The 18,147-nt window shown below is 43.9% G+C and overlaps 1 pseudogene; it reads right to left on the reverse strand.

The window, feature by feature from the left end:
* Window positions 1-8,622: 8,622 nt before the first annotated feature.
* Window positions 8,623-9,690, reverse strand: LOC136391844 (quinone oxidoreductase PIG3 pseudogene; annotated as a pseudogene).
* Window positions 9,691-18,147: the final 8,457 nt, after the last annotated feature.

Consider the following 18,147-nt stretch of genomic DNA (forward strand, 5'->3'; position numbering starts at 1 on the left):
CACTGAGCTAACTGGCCAGGGCTCTTTTTATTATATTTTGGGTGATTGTTTTAGAGATTACAGTATACATTTCTAACCATAGTCTACTTCAAGTTACTATTTTACTGCTTTGTAGTAAAATGTAGAAAGCTTACAATCATATACATTCTTATACCCTTCTCCCATTTCTGTTATAACTGTCATACTATGTATTATTTCTAAATATATTGACAACACTATTAATGTAACAATTTTTTAAAGGTTTTTAATATCCTATTGAGAGCTTGAGTCTTTTTTAATTAAATTGATTATTGATTATATTTTTATCTTTTTTAGAGAGAGTGGAAGAGGAAGGGAAGAGAGATGAGAAGCATCAACTTATAGTTGTGGCACTTTAGTTGTTCATTCATTGCTTTCTTATATGTGCCTTGAGAGGAGGGCTCAAGCCACCAGTGACCCCTTGCTCAAGCAAGTGACCTTTGTCTCAAGTCAATGACCTTGAGTTTCAAGCTAGTGACCTTCTGGCTTAAGCCAGCGACCATGGGGTCATGTCTATGATCCCACGTTCAAGCCGGCGACCCTGCACTCAGCTGATGAGCCCATGCTTGCTGGCGACTTCCAGGTTTTGAACCTGGGACCTTAGCATGCCAGGTCGATGCTCTATCCACTGCGCCACCACCTGGTCAGGCAAATTCCAGGTCTTGATCATCACCACAATCCAGCAGTCAGCCAAAAGCTCCTGCTAGCCAGTCAGCCTTGCTCAGTTATATAAGGAGGGACCTATACCTCCTTATAAGGAGGGCCCTAAACCCAAGAGATAACTTTGAGGAAGGCAACAGATATCATGATGGGAATGGAGAAAATATCATTGTGCCAGAAACCTGAGATCTTATAACCCACCCCTGTCACCAAGGTCATGAGCCTTTGTCTGTCTCTTCACAGGGAGTAGGGGACTAAAATTCCTTGTTGGGCTGAACCAGGTGACATCTTCAATGCCCTTCCAGCTGGGGATTATCTGTGATTCACTCAGTCTCTGTGATATCTGCCATTTAATAAGCACCATGGGCCAGATATATTCATGCATTTTCACCCTCAGCCCTCCCAATAACTCGTGAGGCATTGGCCATTGACATTCTTCTCAGAGATGGGGGGAGAATGAGCCAAGATGCCATGGCTGGTTGGGGAAGAGAAAGGACTGGGATGTATGTAGGTCTGTCTAACCCCACAGCTGATGTTCTTTCTTGCCCACCACTCTGTCTCTGGCACTGGCCAGCACACTCATCCTGCTGCCTCTCGAAAGGAAGTAAAAAGCACAGGCAGACGGGTGGACCCTGCCCAGAAAATGGGGACTTCCGGAGCAAAACTGCCACAGTGACAAGCCTTGAAAACAGCAGCCTGAGGGCCCAATCCCACCTTTTTTTCCCACACAAACAAGATCTCCATCACCCAGGAGACCACAGAACAAAGGCAGGGGAAATAGATATGGACAGAACAGAGTATAAACAGGATGATGTATGGATAGAGAGAAAAAAATGATTTAAAGGCGGAACACACCAGGATAGTTGACACGCAGGCCTTTAAATTATGTCTACACTCCACTCCATCTATGAAGAGCCTGCGCAAATGAGTCTGCATTTTTAACATCACAGGCCCTGTTTTGCAAGCAAAAACAATATTAGTGCTTCTTGGGCTGCACGGTGGTGTTTTTTATACACAGAACCACCTGACCCAGCTCCTGTCCCCGAGATGCAAATTATCTTGTTTCATGGAGGAGGGGTGCGAGGAGAGGCTAGGGGGAGGGGAGCGAGCGTGCTCACAGGCCACACTCTGGAGCTGACATTACTGGGCGTGATGGATGCTGCCAGCGCTGTTGCTTAGCAACCCAATACCCTTCAAGAAAATCCAGCAGTCTCGCTGGCTCGCAGAAGCAAGCAGGGCTGGTTGAGCATAAGCACTGGGAATAAAAAGATAATAATGGTTTTATTCCAGTTCTTAATAATCATTCTTCCCAATTTCCTGTAGAGAGCAACATACCTGGAGGGCACCCAGAGCCCTACACTACGTTGGGGCTGGAAAAAGCCCAGGGTGTTTACCTCCAAATTGGCCTCAGGAAGTAGTGGAATTTTACTGGCTGGTCTCATGATGCTCCTTCAATCCCTGGCCCTTTTCACAACAGAAAGCCAGGTCTCGGAGGCTCAGAGGCGTGACTCACCAGCATACCTCCAGATAGCTGTTTGTCAGCCTGTCATGAGTCACGCTTTCTTTTTTCTCAAAACTGAAACGCTTGACATTTTAAAATAAGGTTGGGGGAAGGTGGGGGATTTTTTATTATTATTTTTTAAGTCACTCTGTGGCTTTGTGTGCAGGTGTGGGGGTGTGTGGGAAGCGGTGAGTAATGGCTGAAGGAACAGGTAAACATGAGTGAGTGAGGTTCTCCAGTGGAGGCAGTCACCAGGGGAGCCGTCAGGGTGAGGAAGCCCATGGTTAGTGTCGTGGAGGAATGGACATGCCCCCAGGCTCTATCCCAGAAGGATGAAGCCCTGGTCATCACTCTGCCCCCCACCAGTCTTTCCCAGCATCCCGCATCCCCATCAGAGAGTTGGTTCCATTCTGCGGCATGTAACTCATTGTAAGGCTTTAAGAAAAATCCTGCAGGCATAGAAGGACAAAGAAAAATTGAGATTTCTGATGAAAAAGAGAGAAGTGCAGTTGCAGCACAGAAATTGTGCCGGGCCTGATGGACAGCAGGCTCCCTGCGTTCTGGTCCTGATCTGGACAGTTACAAGGTGTGTGATGAACCCGTCTATCCTACATGACCCTGCATAGTCTCACCCTCTCCGTGAAGCCTTCAACTCTCAGATTTTTTTTGTGGGGGTAAAAAAGTTGTAATACTTCTCCTCTCATCTCCTAAATTCTTCTCTTTGGGCTAATTATCAAATGAATAGAGACAAACAACACATTTTTAATACAGGAGCACGGAGAATTCACATTAGCAGGAGAATGCCAAAGATCGCGAGGCAGCATTGGGTATAGAAGACATTTTTGGACAAAGGGGAAGAAGGAGCAGGGTATGAGATTTCAGAAGTGAGAGTGGGTGATTTACAGGTAGTTAAGGAAGGATGGAACAAACAAGGCAGGAAAATTCTTCCTAGGCGACTCAGGAACACAGGGACACAGCGGCTAGCCAACAGGCTCCTGCTCAAAGGCCTCTTGTTTAGCATATGTAATTCAAATTGGGCTGAGACACCCTCTAAATGCTCCTGTCTGGAGCAGGTTTCCCTGATTCTCTTGAGCAAGAAAGGGGAGAGGGTCAAAGTTTCTTTCTGAGTCTTGTTTTCTAACAAACAGCTTAAAATAAATATCTTCCTACCCACCAATAAGGGCAGCTTCAGGGTAGAAACACTTCGGTTCCCTTTATTCAACTAGCACACTGTTTTCCCTCCTAAAGCATAAGTGCCTCAAAGTCAGGCACCGTTTTATGCATCTCTGTGCGCGTCAACCCAGCACCATGCCAGGTATGCAGCAGGTGTGCGATGCACGCTACCTGTTTGCAGGAGAGGCAGATACATGAAGGAATTAACCAGTCCAATAACTAATTCCAATTAACCTCCTGGAACCCCTGTCTAGTCCCATACCCCAGGATATGCATGGTCTACTCACAGAAAAGTTACAAAGGTCTAGGAGTTGCAAACGAAAGTATCTCGAGCGTACCCTAACACCACGTCTGTATTGTAAACAATAATATAAACGGAGCCATTTTTAAAATGGAGCTGGGGCTGCCGACCCAGAGGAACTGCCTGGCACATTGCCTGCCTCAAAACTTGAAGTGTTAAACAGGGCACCATAACCTTTGCTCCGAGCCTAAGCAACCTTGTTTCCCAAAGAACTTTTTCTTTTGCAAAGATAAGAAAGCAGTGATTATGATAGGGTCTGATGATGACCTGGACTGAAATTAAAAACATTGTTTAGGATTAGCGTCACAATGTTGCATTAACTTATCTGCACCAACAGCAACGCTTTCCTTCTATTGATGTAATTGTCCCCATCAATACCCTGGTCTTTGTTTCCACTCCTGCCTGAATCAGCACTTCCTAAATAGCTTTTTTTTTATTGATCCCCATAAATGCTTGTTGCCTCTCACTTTAAAAGTCCTTTTATTTTTAGGTTAACAATATAAAGCATTATTACAAAAAAAAAAAGGTAGTGATTATCAAAAATGTCCCCAAAGTCAGGGAACAGGACCAATTCTACACATACGTAAAGCAGAGAAGGAGAAAATTTGAGCCGATACAAAGTACTTCCCCTATCAGGTTAGGGTAATGCCTGAAATTTCCAAAATATGTGATTCTTTGGATTAAGACATTGAAGATCTTTGCTAAAAAAAAAAGAAAGAAAGAAAAAAGAAATGCTCTCTGGTACCAGCCATATTTATTAATCTATTTTTAACCTCAAGTGCTTTAGTTCAACTTATTAAATCCACTTACGGAGTGTAAGGGACAGGAGACAGGTAATTATTTTTTACTCTTTATTATGAAAATATTCAAACATACAAAACTAAAGGTGATTGGATAGGAGCCCCTACATGTTTAACTACAAGCTTCAAAAATTACCATCCTAAACCCATTTTGCTTCACCTACCCTATCCCTAAACTGGATTATTTTGAAGTAAGTTCAAAACCTCCTAGTATTTTATTTGTTCATATTTTAATACATTGATCTAAAATATAAACACTTTTTTAACATTACCATAATATTAGTCTCATACCTAAAGTAAAACAAACAAACAAAAACACAACAATTCCTTAATATTGTCAAATACCTGGTCGGTAGTCCATGTTTAAATTGGCCTGATAGAACAGTTCAGTGTTGAGGTGAAATAGCATGAGATGCAGAATAGGGCAGGGGTTGATTCTAGAGCTGGTTCCACCCAGGGGAAGAGGGGCCAGCATGGGAATTTCACTGTTTGTTTTGTTTTCCAGTTTCACGATTGCCAAGAGCCATTCACACATGTGAACGGACACAAATGTAGAAGCCAAAATATGAATTACACTCACCAGCTTCCCCCCAGCTGTGATAAAAGTCATAGTTAGGTTTCCATATCCCAACAGCAGTAGGACTTGATTACTTAACCCCGTTGTCAACCTCACCTGGTTGTAGATAAGCCAGACACACTTGTCTGGGCCCCAGCTTCCCTGTGCAGTGGAGGCAGTAGTAGGACCTACCCAAATTGGGCTTGTTAAGAGAATTAAAGAACATAATATAGCCCTGGCCACATGGCTCAGTTGGTTAGAGCATTGTATCCATATCAAAAGGTTGTGGGTTCAATCCTCAGTCGGAGCACATACAGGAACAAACCAATGTTTCTGTCTCTCTTTCCCCTTTCCTCTCTCTCTCTAAAAATCAATCAATACATTTTTTTTATTTAAAAAGAACATAATGTATGTGAAGCACTTGAAAAGCTGTTGGCACAGTAAACCCATAATGAACATGAACTCTTGTACTGTTATTCCCTAGTCTCCTTGGAAACCAAAGCTCGGGCAGGCTGATAGTTGATGAAGATCCTCATGGCCTTACCACAGCCGCCTACTCTGCTTGACAAAATACTAAATCTGAAACATTTTTACGCTAGTGTTCCTCAAAGTATGCTTTTCAGACCCCTTGCATCAAATTCACACAAAATGATTATTTTAAATGGGGATCGCTCAGCCCCAGGCAATTCTTGAGCACACTGAAGTCTGAGAACTGCTGTAAACTTGCCTGAATGGTTGTGGAGTGACTTTTCCAACCAAAGAGAAAATGGGGTGTCTGGAATAACAAAACAGTGAGGTGTGTTACCAGAGGGACCCAGGACCTGGGATCAGGAGGCAAGACTGAGACCTGGCCATCCATTTACCTGTGGAATGGAACTAGTAATATCTCCCTAATGGGGCTACGGAGAGAACCAAACGGGAACCTGAGGATAGGAACATACTTTCCACTAATCAATTAATGCACGATGTTACTTATGGGTCTTTTTATCCCAATTCTAAGAACCCAAATATAGAATTCTTATCTGGTGCTTTCAAAACAGACCATGTGATCTAATGATGTCTATGACAAAGGTCATCATTCACAAGTGCCTCTTCCATTCACTCCTTATCAAGTATTTATTGAGTGTCCCTTCTTTGCCAGGTACTGTGCTGGCATAAACCAGGAGGAAAGCAGTCACATTCGCTGCCTTTTTGAGCATGTCAAGGTTCTCCCGAAGCATCCTCAAGGATAAAGAAAGGACAGAGAGAAGCTCCAAAGCTCACAAAAATTCTAGAGCTAGAAAAGGACCTGAAGGGATGCCTTCTCCGATTCCTTCATAGAACAGGTGAGAAGACAGAGACCCAAAATGGCAAAATGGCTCCCCCCTCGCTCACCCCTCAGTGAGGGGGTAGCTACAAAGCCATGTGCCCCTTAGTTCTCTGAATTCTTCCTACTCGTCTGCACCAATAAAAGCAAAGAAGCAAAACAAATATCAGGCTGCTCTTTCCCCGCATCGTGTCATCAGAATGAATCATTTCAGTTGATGGCAACAAAATTCTTCCCACTTAATGCAGTGCTATTACATTTTCATTTTTCACTCCATTTAAAAACAGGTTACACAACAGCATGAAGAGCGGGACTCATTTTTGCAAACAATACATCTGTGGTGTATCCATGCACAGAGTAAAACGACTGCATGAACAAAGATTGCCCCATAGATGTCCCCTAGTGTTGTGGGTGCTTTTTATTTTCTCCCGTGTGCTCCTGGAACATTCTCAGAATTTTCTGAATCTTCTACCATGAACCCACCCAAATTACTTCTGCAATAAATACAAAGTTTGCTTCAAACATACTATTTGGTTCTTTGTTATTAACTCAGTGAGTTTTGCCTTTTTGTTGTGTTTTTCCAGTTTTATTGAGAAATAGTTGACATGTATCACTGTATAGGTTTAAGACATACAGCGTGGTGGTTTGATTTACATATATTGTGAGCTGATTGTCACAATAGGTTCAGCTAGCATCCATCATCTCATATAGCTATAAGAAAAAAGAAAGAAAAACTGTTTCTCCTTATGAGGAGAACTCTTAGGATTTGCTCTCTTAACAACTTTCCTATGGATCAAACAGCAGTGTTAGCTATAGTTATCATGCTTTCTCCAGTTCTTATTTATCTTTTTAAAAATACTTTATTTTTATTTTAGCTCTTATTTGTTTTATAACTGGAAGTGTGTACTTTTTGACCACCTTCCTCAAGAGTTTTGCCTTTCCGAGATTAAATCTAACCTCATGAGAGGTTTCTAGAATCTTTTCGCCCAGATTTCCCCCAAAGACTCCATCTTTGTCTTCCAACAGTAGAGAGGAGGCCCAGAACAGCCCCCTGGTGCCACAACTAAGATATTCCTTGGATTCATCTGGGCAAAGACTAGCTGTGATCTTGAATCAACTAATCTACAAGTACTTGCTGAGTTCTTCCAAGTTCAAGGAACTGTACTGTACCCTGTGGCCCAAGGTCAAAGGAGCATAAGACGTGATCCTAGTCTTCAACAAACTTGGGACTTAGCTGAGAAACGAAGGCATAAACGTATATACAGAGTTTAGTAACGAAATGTGTACAAAGGCATGATACTGTGAGGGACACTGTGTGTTGGGCCAGCAAGGACAGTTCATTTAGAGAGCTGTGGGAGCCAAGTGGCAGATAGGAGACACAGGGGAGTAAGGAGTAACTGAAGATATCTTATCACGGAGGTGACAAACGAACTGAGTTTCGGAAGATTCAGATCTGCAGAATGTCCCATCATATCTGAGCGGAAAGAGACACAGGAAAGGGAGGGAAAGGATTGTTGAAAACATCAAGTAAAAACGCCGGGTTTCAGGCCGAGCTTAGCCATGCACCAGGCAACTTTGAACATACCTGCTTCCCTGGGACTCGGTCCCTCACCTGACAAATAAGAGGGTTAGATCGGAATCTCTACAGGCCTTTCCAGCTGTCAAAATTCTTCAGTTCAGGGATCCGGGCAGGAAGGATGAAGGTCTGAGACAGCCTGTGGCAGTGGCGAGGACAGGGGTCGTTTTACTCCCACAATGCCTCGCAGACGGAGCCACCAAATGATCTTCATCTTCAGTACCAACAAAATGAGATCAGACTTCCCGCTATTCTCATTTTAAACCCCTCTGGAGGCTTGCCAGCAAATCCTTTTTTTTTCTTACTCTTTTTAAACCAAGATATAACTTATATACCATAAAACTCACTCTTTCAAAGTACACAATTCAGCGGTCTTTAGCATATTCTCAAAGCTGTGCAACCATCACCACTGTCTAATTTCAGAATATTTTCATCATCCTAAAAGAGAAACCTGTCCCCATTGGCAGGCACTTCCCATCTCCCCTCCCCCAGCCCTTGGCAACCACTGAACTGCTTTCTGTCTCTATGAACTTGCCTTTTTGTGGACATTTTGTTTTGTTTTTAAGCACACTGCCTTTATTTCCCTAGACCAGCTTAACACGGATCAATTGGCAAGGCCAGGGCAGGCCCAGTGGCTTGCAGGTGAGCGTGGGCAGCACCCGTCTGCTGCCTATGCACAGGTTCGCTCCGGAAGGCCTGAGGTCCCACTTCCTGCACTGCCCCCTCCTCCTTCACTGGGGCAGCCCCAGGACGACTTTGCCCATGTTTTTGTTAGTCTCCAAGTACTTGTGAGCCTCTTGGATTTCAGTTACAGGGTAGTACACTCTGCCCAGAACTGGCAGTAGATGTTGGGGGCCCTCGGTGGAGAAACGGGCAGAATTTGTTCCTTGAATGCTTTCACCAGCATTGGCTTCTACTGCTTGTCCCTAGATCTCAGTAGACTGGTGATCAGACTTCTTCATTTAAAAAGTAGCTTTGAGCCTGACCAGTGGTGGTACAGTGGATAGAGCATCAACCTGGGGTGTTAAGACTTTAGGTTTGAGACCCCAAGATTGCCAGCTTAAGTGCAGACTCACCAGCTTGAGCACAGGGGTCTCTCTCTGGCTTGAGTGTGGGATCATCGACATGACCCCATGGTCACTGGCTTAAGCCCAAAGGTCACTGGCTTGAAGTCCAAGGTCGTTGGCTTGAGCCCTAGGTTACTGGCTTGAATAAAGGGGTCACTGGCTCAGCCGGAGCCCCCCAGTCAAGGCACATATGAGAGGCTATCAATGAACAACTAAAGTGATTCAACTACAAGTTGATGCTTCTCGTCTCTCTCCCTTCTTGTCTCTATCTCTGTCCCTCCCTCCCTCTCTCTCAAAAAGAAAAAGAGCAATAAAGATATTAAAAAACAAAACAGTAGCTTTGAAAACAGAGGCACATTGATGTCAGCTCCTCTCATCAGATCACAGAGAGCCCAGTGCCCATAAGGAGCCAGGCAGTTGACATTTTCCTCCCAGCAGGCTCCTCCTATGCAGTCTAGAGTAAGGTTGACTTAAACATCTTTGGTGAATTTCATTGCTGCTTCAGAAAAATCCTCTTCTTTGTAATAGAATCCAGCAGCTGCTCTGAGTTTTTCTGCCATTTGAAGCTTGTGCTGGGAGCCAGCTCTGACCAGAGAATAGCTCCAGTTATTCGGGGGGGTTGGATGGTAGCTTGTCCCCCACACTTGATCCTGGGTGGGTTAGCACAGAGTCTCCGGCCTGAACATTTCCTACTGAGAGCCGGGCCCTTGGCGGCACCAGGTGGCTTTGCATGGTCCCCCAATCCCTGCGGGCCCTAGGAGCAGAACCCAGATGCTCCTAGGTGACCTGCTGATGATCTATCAGTTAGAATCTCATGGACATTTCATATAAATGGAATATCCAACTGGAGGCCATTTGTGACTGTCTTCTTTTGCCCAGCACACTGTCTTCAAGGTTCATCCAGGTTGTAGCAGGTACACCTGCTTCATTCCTTTATGGGGCTGAATAATGTTCCATTGTGTGAATACATCACACTTTGTTTATCTATTCCTCTCCTAATAAGCATTTGAGTTGTTTCCCCTTCTGTCAGTGCACTGAATCCTAGACTCCCGTTTATCAGAGGACAAGGTTGTCACGTGAATGCCCACTGTTTGAATTTAAAAAGAAGTGGAGATTGGGGGTAGAGGGACCGTGGTCACTCAGGCACAGTGACAAAATTGTTTTCATCTGTGGTAACCATTGGGGACATTCATCCTGACAAGGTTATCCATAGACACGGCAGGAGTAAACAAAATATTTGTATCTCCAAAGAATGTGTGACTTCAAGTGAAAAATCTTGAGCTGCAAATCCCATTCCATGGGTTTAGAAAATGCCACAGGATCAGGGGATTATCCTGAGCTTTCATGTTCTGCCAGTGAGAGGGAATGGAGTCTGTAGACTCCCAGGCTCAATGGCAGCCGCGTCCCCACTTCTGTGTGAGCAGTCCCTCGCTCTGTGAACACTGATTCAGACTCACGCATGTCAGAGGTTCAGCGTCACCTGTCCTTTTCCCACATTCCAAGCCATTCATTTCCTCACTGTCTCATTATGAGTTGGGGAACCATGAGATATTACTGAGCTGTCCACGTTCATGTTACAATATAAGACTCAAGATGTCCCTGTCTTCCCTTGAGTCAAATTCATTTAAAAATGAGATCAGTAAAACATTCACCGGGTTGACATGATGCCTCTGAGCTCAGGTCTTCCTAAATGGTAGGGAAAGGGGGGGAAATTCAGCTGCATGTGTTCTTCTCCCTACATTTTACATCATTTTTTAAAAAGATTTTATTTATTCATTTTAGAGAGGGGAGAGAGAGAGAGAGACAGAGAGAGAGAAGGGGGAAGGAGCAGGAAGCATCAACTCCCATATGTGCCTTGACCAGGTAAGCCCAAGGTTTTGAACCGGCGACCTCAGCGTTTCCAGGTTGACACTTTATCCACTGCGCCACCACAGGTCAGGCTTATATCATTTTTAAATTATCACACCAACCAGAAAAGTGGAGAGTCTTCAGGCTGAGAGCTTTATCACTAAGACTCTGGCTTACACTAAGTGCCTACTCTGTGCCAGGGGGAGTGATGAGTTTCATGGGCTCTTGTCATCTAATTGAAGAGAGAAAAAAAAAGCTATAACCATTTAAAATTATCTTAATTTGCCAAGGGCTGTGGGGAGGAGAGAATGAGTAATGACTGCTACTAGGTATGGAGCTTCTTTGAGGGAAATGTTCTTGAATTAGATAGCAGCAACAGTGGCAAATGAAAAAAACCCACTGAAGTGTTCATTTTAAAAGGGGACATATATTTTAAGGTATATGAATTGTATCTCAATAACATTTAGAAATTGAAATATATAATAACAACAGATTGTCATATTACCGAGAGAGAGTAAAAAAAAAAAACCAAAAAACACCTAGGGCTAGGTTAGGAGATGAGATTTCTTTCGGACAGGAGTTTTGCTTCTGAGCAAAAATTGTAGTAAATTTTCCTGCATCACAGTCACTGCCCAAACTCGCCTCTGCCCTTCCCAGCCGTTCCTTCTGTGCGGCCTGACCCCAAGTCCCCAGCTTTCCCTGGTTCAGCGGACACAGCAGAGGACAGCAGAGTCTACAGGCTTCCAGGGAATTCTCTTAACCACTTTGCCCCCGAGAATGTGTTTAGGGAGAACGCAGCCTGGCTTGCAACGTGATCTGGAAATAGCTGCTGGCTGTGTTTTGTGCATTTTATCAAGTGTTTTTTAACTTTGTACTTAGCTGGGACCATGAAGGACACAGTTTCAGAAGGTTGAAGTTAAATAAAAATTTCACATCAGAAAACATTCTATGAAAAGAAAAAATTGTGGGGATGTAAATGCTTTTAAATAAAATTCATATTATACTACCTTCTAAAAATAAATTAAAAAGAAAAAGCACTCAAGTGGGGCTGCCAAGCAGCAAGCAACCTGGCACCAGCCAGTAGTCTGGAGCCCTGGAGGGCAGCCTCACGCCTCAAGGTGGCACAGTGTGGGGTTGGATGATGGAGTGGTTGAGCCCAACCAACTGGTTGGCCCTGTAACCACGAGCATGTTAATTAACCTCTCTAAACCTCAGTTTCCCCATCTGTAAAATGAGGAGGATTTTGTCAACAGGTAACCTGTGGGGTTTTGAGATGATTAAATAAGTAAATAAATATAGAGTGCTTAAGTGAGTGCCTGGCAGGTGCTAACCCCTTGGTAAGTGGTGGCTGCTCTTGTTACAAATACTATAATTTGTGCTACCGCTCTCTGACTGTCCTTAAGGAGGGGAGGAGTCTGCCACATCTGATGACCTTCAAAGATGCTGGCAACCCGGCTGGGTAGATTTGGATTGTCATTCCATTTAAGCATGTCACATTCTGAAATAAGACAGTGTAGTTAAGGATCACAGGTCCAGGGACACCCTTGGGGAACTCAATAATGATCCTATGATGAAACCAACAAACTAGTTTTTCACATTTCACCATTTTTCATCGTCTGTAGGCTTTAAGCTATTGAAGCTCAAGAGCGCACTTCTCTTAGGTTCTCAAAGGGTGGTACCAAATAGTATGTGTTAGGACAACAGTGGGGTACTTGTTTAAAACGGAAAATTCCCAGGCCCCATTCAGAACTGCTTTGCTGAGCCTCCAGGGAGAGAATCTGCATTTCAACACGTTCCTCACAACCTTGTTTGCATGCTAGCAGGAAGAACCTAGCACTGGATTTAAGAAATCTGAGCCTCTGCAGCCCATGTGCCCAAAGCTGGCAGGGCCAGGCACACAGCTGGTGCTTAAGATATTTTTTCTTAATAAATACAAAATTGATAGAAAAAATGTAAAAGCTAAACAAAAATCATGGATGGATGGATGGATGGATGGATGGATGGATGGATGGGTGGATGATGGATGGATGGATGGATGATGGATGGATGGATGGATGGATGGATGATGGATGGATGGATGATGGATGGATGGATGGATGGATGGATGGATGATGGATGGATGGATGAAGCAGCCACATATATCTGGTCTCTTTGCTCCTCCTCATCATGTTGCCCCCAAATGGGACATTTAATGGTAACATTTATGAGAGAATCTTTCATTGGTGTAAAAACAATATATGATTGATGCTTAAAACTTTAGAAAACACAGAAAAGCACCAAGGAAGACACAAACAAAAATCACCTCTCACAGGTTACCACCACTGTTGGCATGTTTTGCATGGTTTTGTCTAGCCTTTTGTATTATGCATATAAATATGAGATTATTTAACAAAAGTATTATCAGAGACTGAAATACTCTTTTAAGTTGGCTTTTTTTTTTTTTTTTTTTTTGACTTGGAAATGCATCGTGACAATTTTCTCAGCTCAGCAAATCCTTCCTCACCATAACTTAGAATGGCAGCTTGGTATTCCATCATAGATATTCTGTGATTTATTTAACCCCCATCCAATCATTGAACATTTAAACTCATGTAGATTCAGATTCATATGCCGACAGTGGACCTTTCTAGTTTTTAAGTTCCACAGCTGATTGCAATCAGTAGCAGGACTGATAGCTACTCCCCATGAAAGACTACTTCTAAAATGTTCTCAAAAACCTTTGAAGTTGAAATACAAATAAGGAAAATAAATTCCCATGCCTCAAGAATGTCAGCAAACCTGGATTACATGAACCCCATTGACTGAGGAGCACATGGCACTGTCATAGATCACGAGAGGAGAGAATACTTGTCTCGTCATCATCGGAAGTGAACAAGTTTGAACCAGTGACACTGTGACGGTGCCAACTTTGTCTCTGATGAACAGCCACTTTGAGAACTAGACAGCGACACTCTGTCTACTAGAATGACTCATCTTCATCATTTCTTTCCTTTTCATTGTTGCAACTAGTTGCCAAGACAAGACAGAAGGAGCCTACTGCCTCTCCAGGGCTTAGAGATAGAAGGAGTTCCTACCAATTTAAAGATTTCTAGATTAAAGCAAGCCCAGAGTTTATAGAACTACATGCAATTTAGTTTGATTTTTTAAGATGAACACATATACCAATATTCTCCTTGAATAGAGCAAAGAAAAGGTGATTTTTTAAAGTCAAAAACTGGTACAGAGGGAATTTGGCAACAGCTCCTTAAAAGCAGTCATTCCTGGCAGCATCTATCACGATGTCTAACACGCAGCAAAGGGTTGTTAAATGTATTAATGCCCACATGAGCACATGAATGAATGAATTAGGGGATAGTTGTCTATCCCATTTCAAGTTGCACAATGTAGAGGGTCTAAACCATTCCGTTTTACTGCAAATATGCCCTTAGTCTCCAAAGATCACTCCGATAATAACTTTCTCATTGCTTGAAAACTCAAAATAGTGCTTGTACCCAGCCTTGCAATCCTATGCAAGGAATATGTCACAGTCCAGTCTTCCCCAGAAGGTACTCAGCAAAATGAAAGGCCTCAGTATTCATCACCACTTTCTGGTCACCAGGGCCATCTGCAAGGTCACGCTAATTCACTGGCTACAGAAACTGTGGTGGGCTTTAAACTCAGGGGGTGGAAAAAGGCTCCTTTATGTACAAGTCACCTCACCTACTCTGTTCCAGCCTCCCTGCTCTGCTCGGAGGATTGCAACCAGGGGCCTGGCTGTCATACTGATCTATCGCCTTCCCTGAACTAACCTTCATCGCCCCAATCAGGGCACAGCTGAGTTACCAGGAACCTCAAAGCAAGCATCCCTCTCTCTGTTTCTTCACTGATAATAACAACGTAATGACACCTCTGTCCCCAAATTTCCTCAGTGATTTCTTGGCAGTACATCCCACTGTGAGGGGCATCATGCCGTGTAGGGCATTCCAAATCTGGCCCTCCACGTGCTGTCCCCTGTTCTGGGAGCATTCCCCTGCCCTGACTGCTGCAATTGCTTTTACTACAGCTAATAATTATATTTGAAAATATGTATCATTTCCTTTTTTTTTTTACCATGTAATTTTCTTTTTCATACCAAACTCCTATTAAGCCTCTACAAGGCTCACATTTTTATTTACATCAAATATACATTCCTCCCCCACCCCTGCCTTTTTTTTTTTTAAGTAAACAGTGTTTGAAGCTCACTTGTTACAGGGATATCCTGAGAGCTGATTGTTCTGACACTAGCAGTCTGTCTGACCAGGTCAAGTCCCAGGTGAGCAGACCCCCCCCCCACCTCTGATGCTCCCTCCTGCATGCAGCACGGACCTGTGGAACCAGCTAGTCTAGACCAGAACCCTTTCCCTGCCTTCGGAAGAGAGGGCAAAGCTCTGCTGTATATTCTGAGCCACAGCTCAAGAAGGAGATGAAAACCGGAATTAAAATCCAGTAGTCAAGAATGACCCAGGTTTGAGCTCATCTTGTCTCTTATGTGGAGGCACCAAATGTCCTGAGTTGGAGAGAAACAGCTTGGATTCACCTGCTGACTGGTGCCAGTGCCAGGCTAATTGCTCTACAGGTATCAGCTCAGGTGATCTGCACTGTCCCTGTCTCCATCTCAGTAAGGAGACTGAGGCACAGAGATTAGGGGCCTCACCTACGCCCCACAGCTGATGAGTGACAGGGCTGGGATTCCAGCCGGGCTGCGGGGCTGCAGAGCCTGGCTCATCTCTGTAAGAACGATGGATAATGACCAAACCCAGCCGCAGACCCCCACGCAGAGGCTGTGGGACAAAGGAACTGTACCTGTCTGAGCCCCAAAACACAAGGAGCCTGGATTGCAGTATCTCTCAGAGGTCATTTTGTTCGTTAGCCATAAAATAATCTGATTCTCACCAGCTTGTGTGAGCACAAACTCGGAGATTTATATGGAGAAAGCTCCAGAAAGAAGTGCATGCCAAGGCCACAGGCTAAGTTTACAAGATGAGGCGTTGGCTCCCCCTTGTGTTGAGATAATCCTTCAGCAACCCCGTCTAGGCTGAGCATGAACAGTGACCTTGAGCGCTGAGGAGATGACAGCTTCAAGGTGAGCAGACCAGCAGGCGTAGAGGAGAAGGGGAGTGAAGAGGCCAGTGCCTGGGTAGGTGACCAGTTCCCACAGTGCCAGGTCCTCCCCTGTCACCTTCCAGATCCTGGCTATCAATGCGGTAGACCCTCCTAATGCAGCTTTCTCTGAAGCCTCAAAAAAAAAAAATCACTAAGCCATTTGTTATGTATTTTATGCACTCTTTTCCTCTGTAACAGATGTTCTGAATCCCGAGGATAAATAGTTTAAAGTCATATGGTCACAGCAGCACTTTTTCTTGTGCAGAGTTTGGTCAGTCCCAGCCCAGGGGCCTCTGCTGATTGGCAGGACTGCCCTAAAACCCCCATTAACTGGCACTGCTACAAAGACCTGTGTAGAAAGCTGACAAAGTCATTTCTCTGTTCTTAAGGTTAAATGGAAAAATAAACTACCTGTGAAGTTTTCAATTGGGGCTGACGGCCTGTGGCCCAAGACAGGAAGTGGCTCTGCACTTTTACAGAGGATCAGGGAAGAAGAACAGAAAACTGATAAACGTAATTTGTAGCTTTTTTTCCTTCAGTGTCATTAAATATTTTTGTGTCCATAAACACGGCTTACAAATCTCATTATACTGGCTGTACAATGTGCCGTTTTAAAAATCATTTTCTTATCCTCAGACATTTGTTTCCAATTTTTCGCTGCTTTAAACTGAGTGCAGTGAACATTTTGCACATTAACCTGAGTCAGAGGGGTTCCTCCTGGGTCAAAAGAAAAGTGACTTCATTTTTCAAAACATATGCAACTGAGGGTTCATGACACCACGCTGCTGTTCTCCACGCTGGCATATGGTACCGTGGTAGAGAAAACAAAACAGCAAGAAGTATTTGTTTTGAATTGAAAGTCAGCATAAAAAAAAATCAAGATTTGATGCCTGAGTTTTGCTACCACTGTAGTCCTGGCCTATGGCTACAATGAGTCCCTTTGACTCCATTGGCCTCAGCTATTAAAATAACTAACTTTAAACAATTAAAGTTTCTACAGCAGGAAGGAGCTATAAAATCAAACTGCAAAGTCTTTTCCCTTCTTCTATGGGATAAAATTCTCTATTTCTCCAAGTTCTCTATTCTGCCAGCTGGTCCCTCATGGGTCTGGGACCCCAGCCTGTCACTGCAGTGTTTTGCCTGCAGTGAGATCCCAGCTGGTGCCCAAGACTTCCAGAGCTGGTGGAAAAGAGGTCTGACTGCAGAGGCATCAGACTTGGTGTTCCTCTGATTGTCCAGATCACCAAGATGTAAACATCATCCACTGGTATCAAAATCCCATGCCCAGGAACTCATCCTGAGACCCAGAACTGCCACTTCCTGGGTGAACTGCCTAGACAAGATCTGGGGAGTATCACCACCATGTAAAATGGGGGCACACCAGACTACCTACATCTTAAAGTTATCCTGAGACTTAAAATAAAAATGAAACCATATATATTCAACCACTTAATAAGCCCTAATACTCAAACAGCCATAAACTACTATTTTGGGGATTTGCAAAAGGCTGGATTGGTAAGGGGGTAAATGCAAAGGAAATAGAGGGCTTTACCTTGCTGCTATGCAGCCGTGTTGCCTTGCTAAAAAGGTTGGCTCACCTGTATGAATCAAAGCCCAATCAAACATGAGCAGAAGTTTGCAGCAAAGAAAGTAAAGGCTTATTAGTTAAGGAAATAGCTCCAAGCCTGCAGCCACAGGTGAGCTGGTACTCAAAGACCTGACTCTCTGAGGGCTTCCAGGGCATGGGTCGTATAGGAGTGAAATCATGAATCACAGTGGAGTTAGGATTGTTGGTCTCTGTTGATTGGTCAGCACTAGAGTCAATGCGGTTGATCGTTGCATCTGGCCCTGACATCAACCATGGCATTGTTTGGTCTGGTGTCACAAGGGTGTGGACGGTGGGGTTGTTTCACTTTTCTGGGCCTGAAGCTGCAACACAACTGAGACCTAAATGTTATCCTAAAACTTTGTTTCTGTGATTGACAGACCCAAGACTTTATTTCTAAGATTATTTGATGCCGGCCAGAACTTCATTGTCCTGAGTGCTTAATGATTAAAGGAGTAGACAAGCAAGGGAGAGGGAGGTGGGTAAGTTAGAGTGCTCCTAGGCTGAACAAGGCCAGATTGAAGCAAAGGGAAAGAAGGAAGGAAAGATCGATTAAAGAAACAAAGTTTCCACACAGTTACACTCAAATAGTTTACTTGTTATTAATCATCAAT

The sequence above is a fragment of the Saccopteryx leptura genome, chromosome 2 (genome assembly GCF_036850995.1).
Source record: "Saccopteryx leptura isolate mSacLep1 chromosome 2, mSacLep1_pri_phased_curated, whole genome shotgun sequence".
In the NCBI taxonomy this organism is placed as follows: Eukaryota; Metazoa; Chordata; class Mammalia; order Chiroptera; family Emballonuridae; genus Saccopteryx; species Saccopteryx leptura.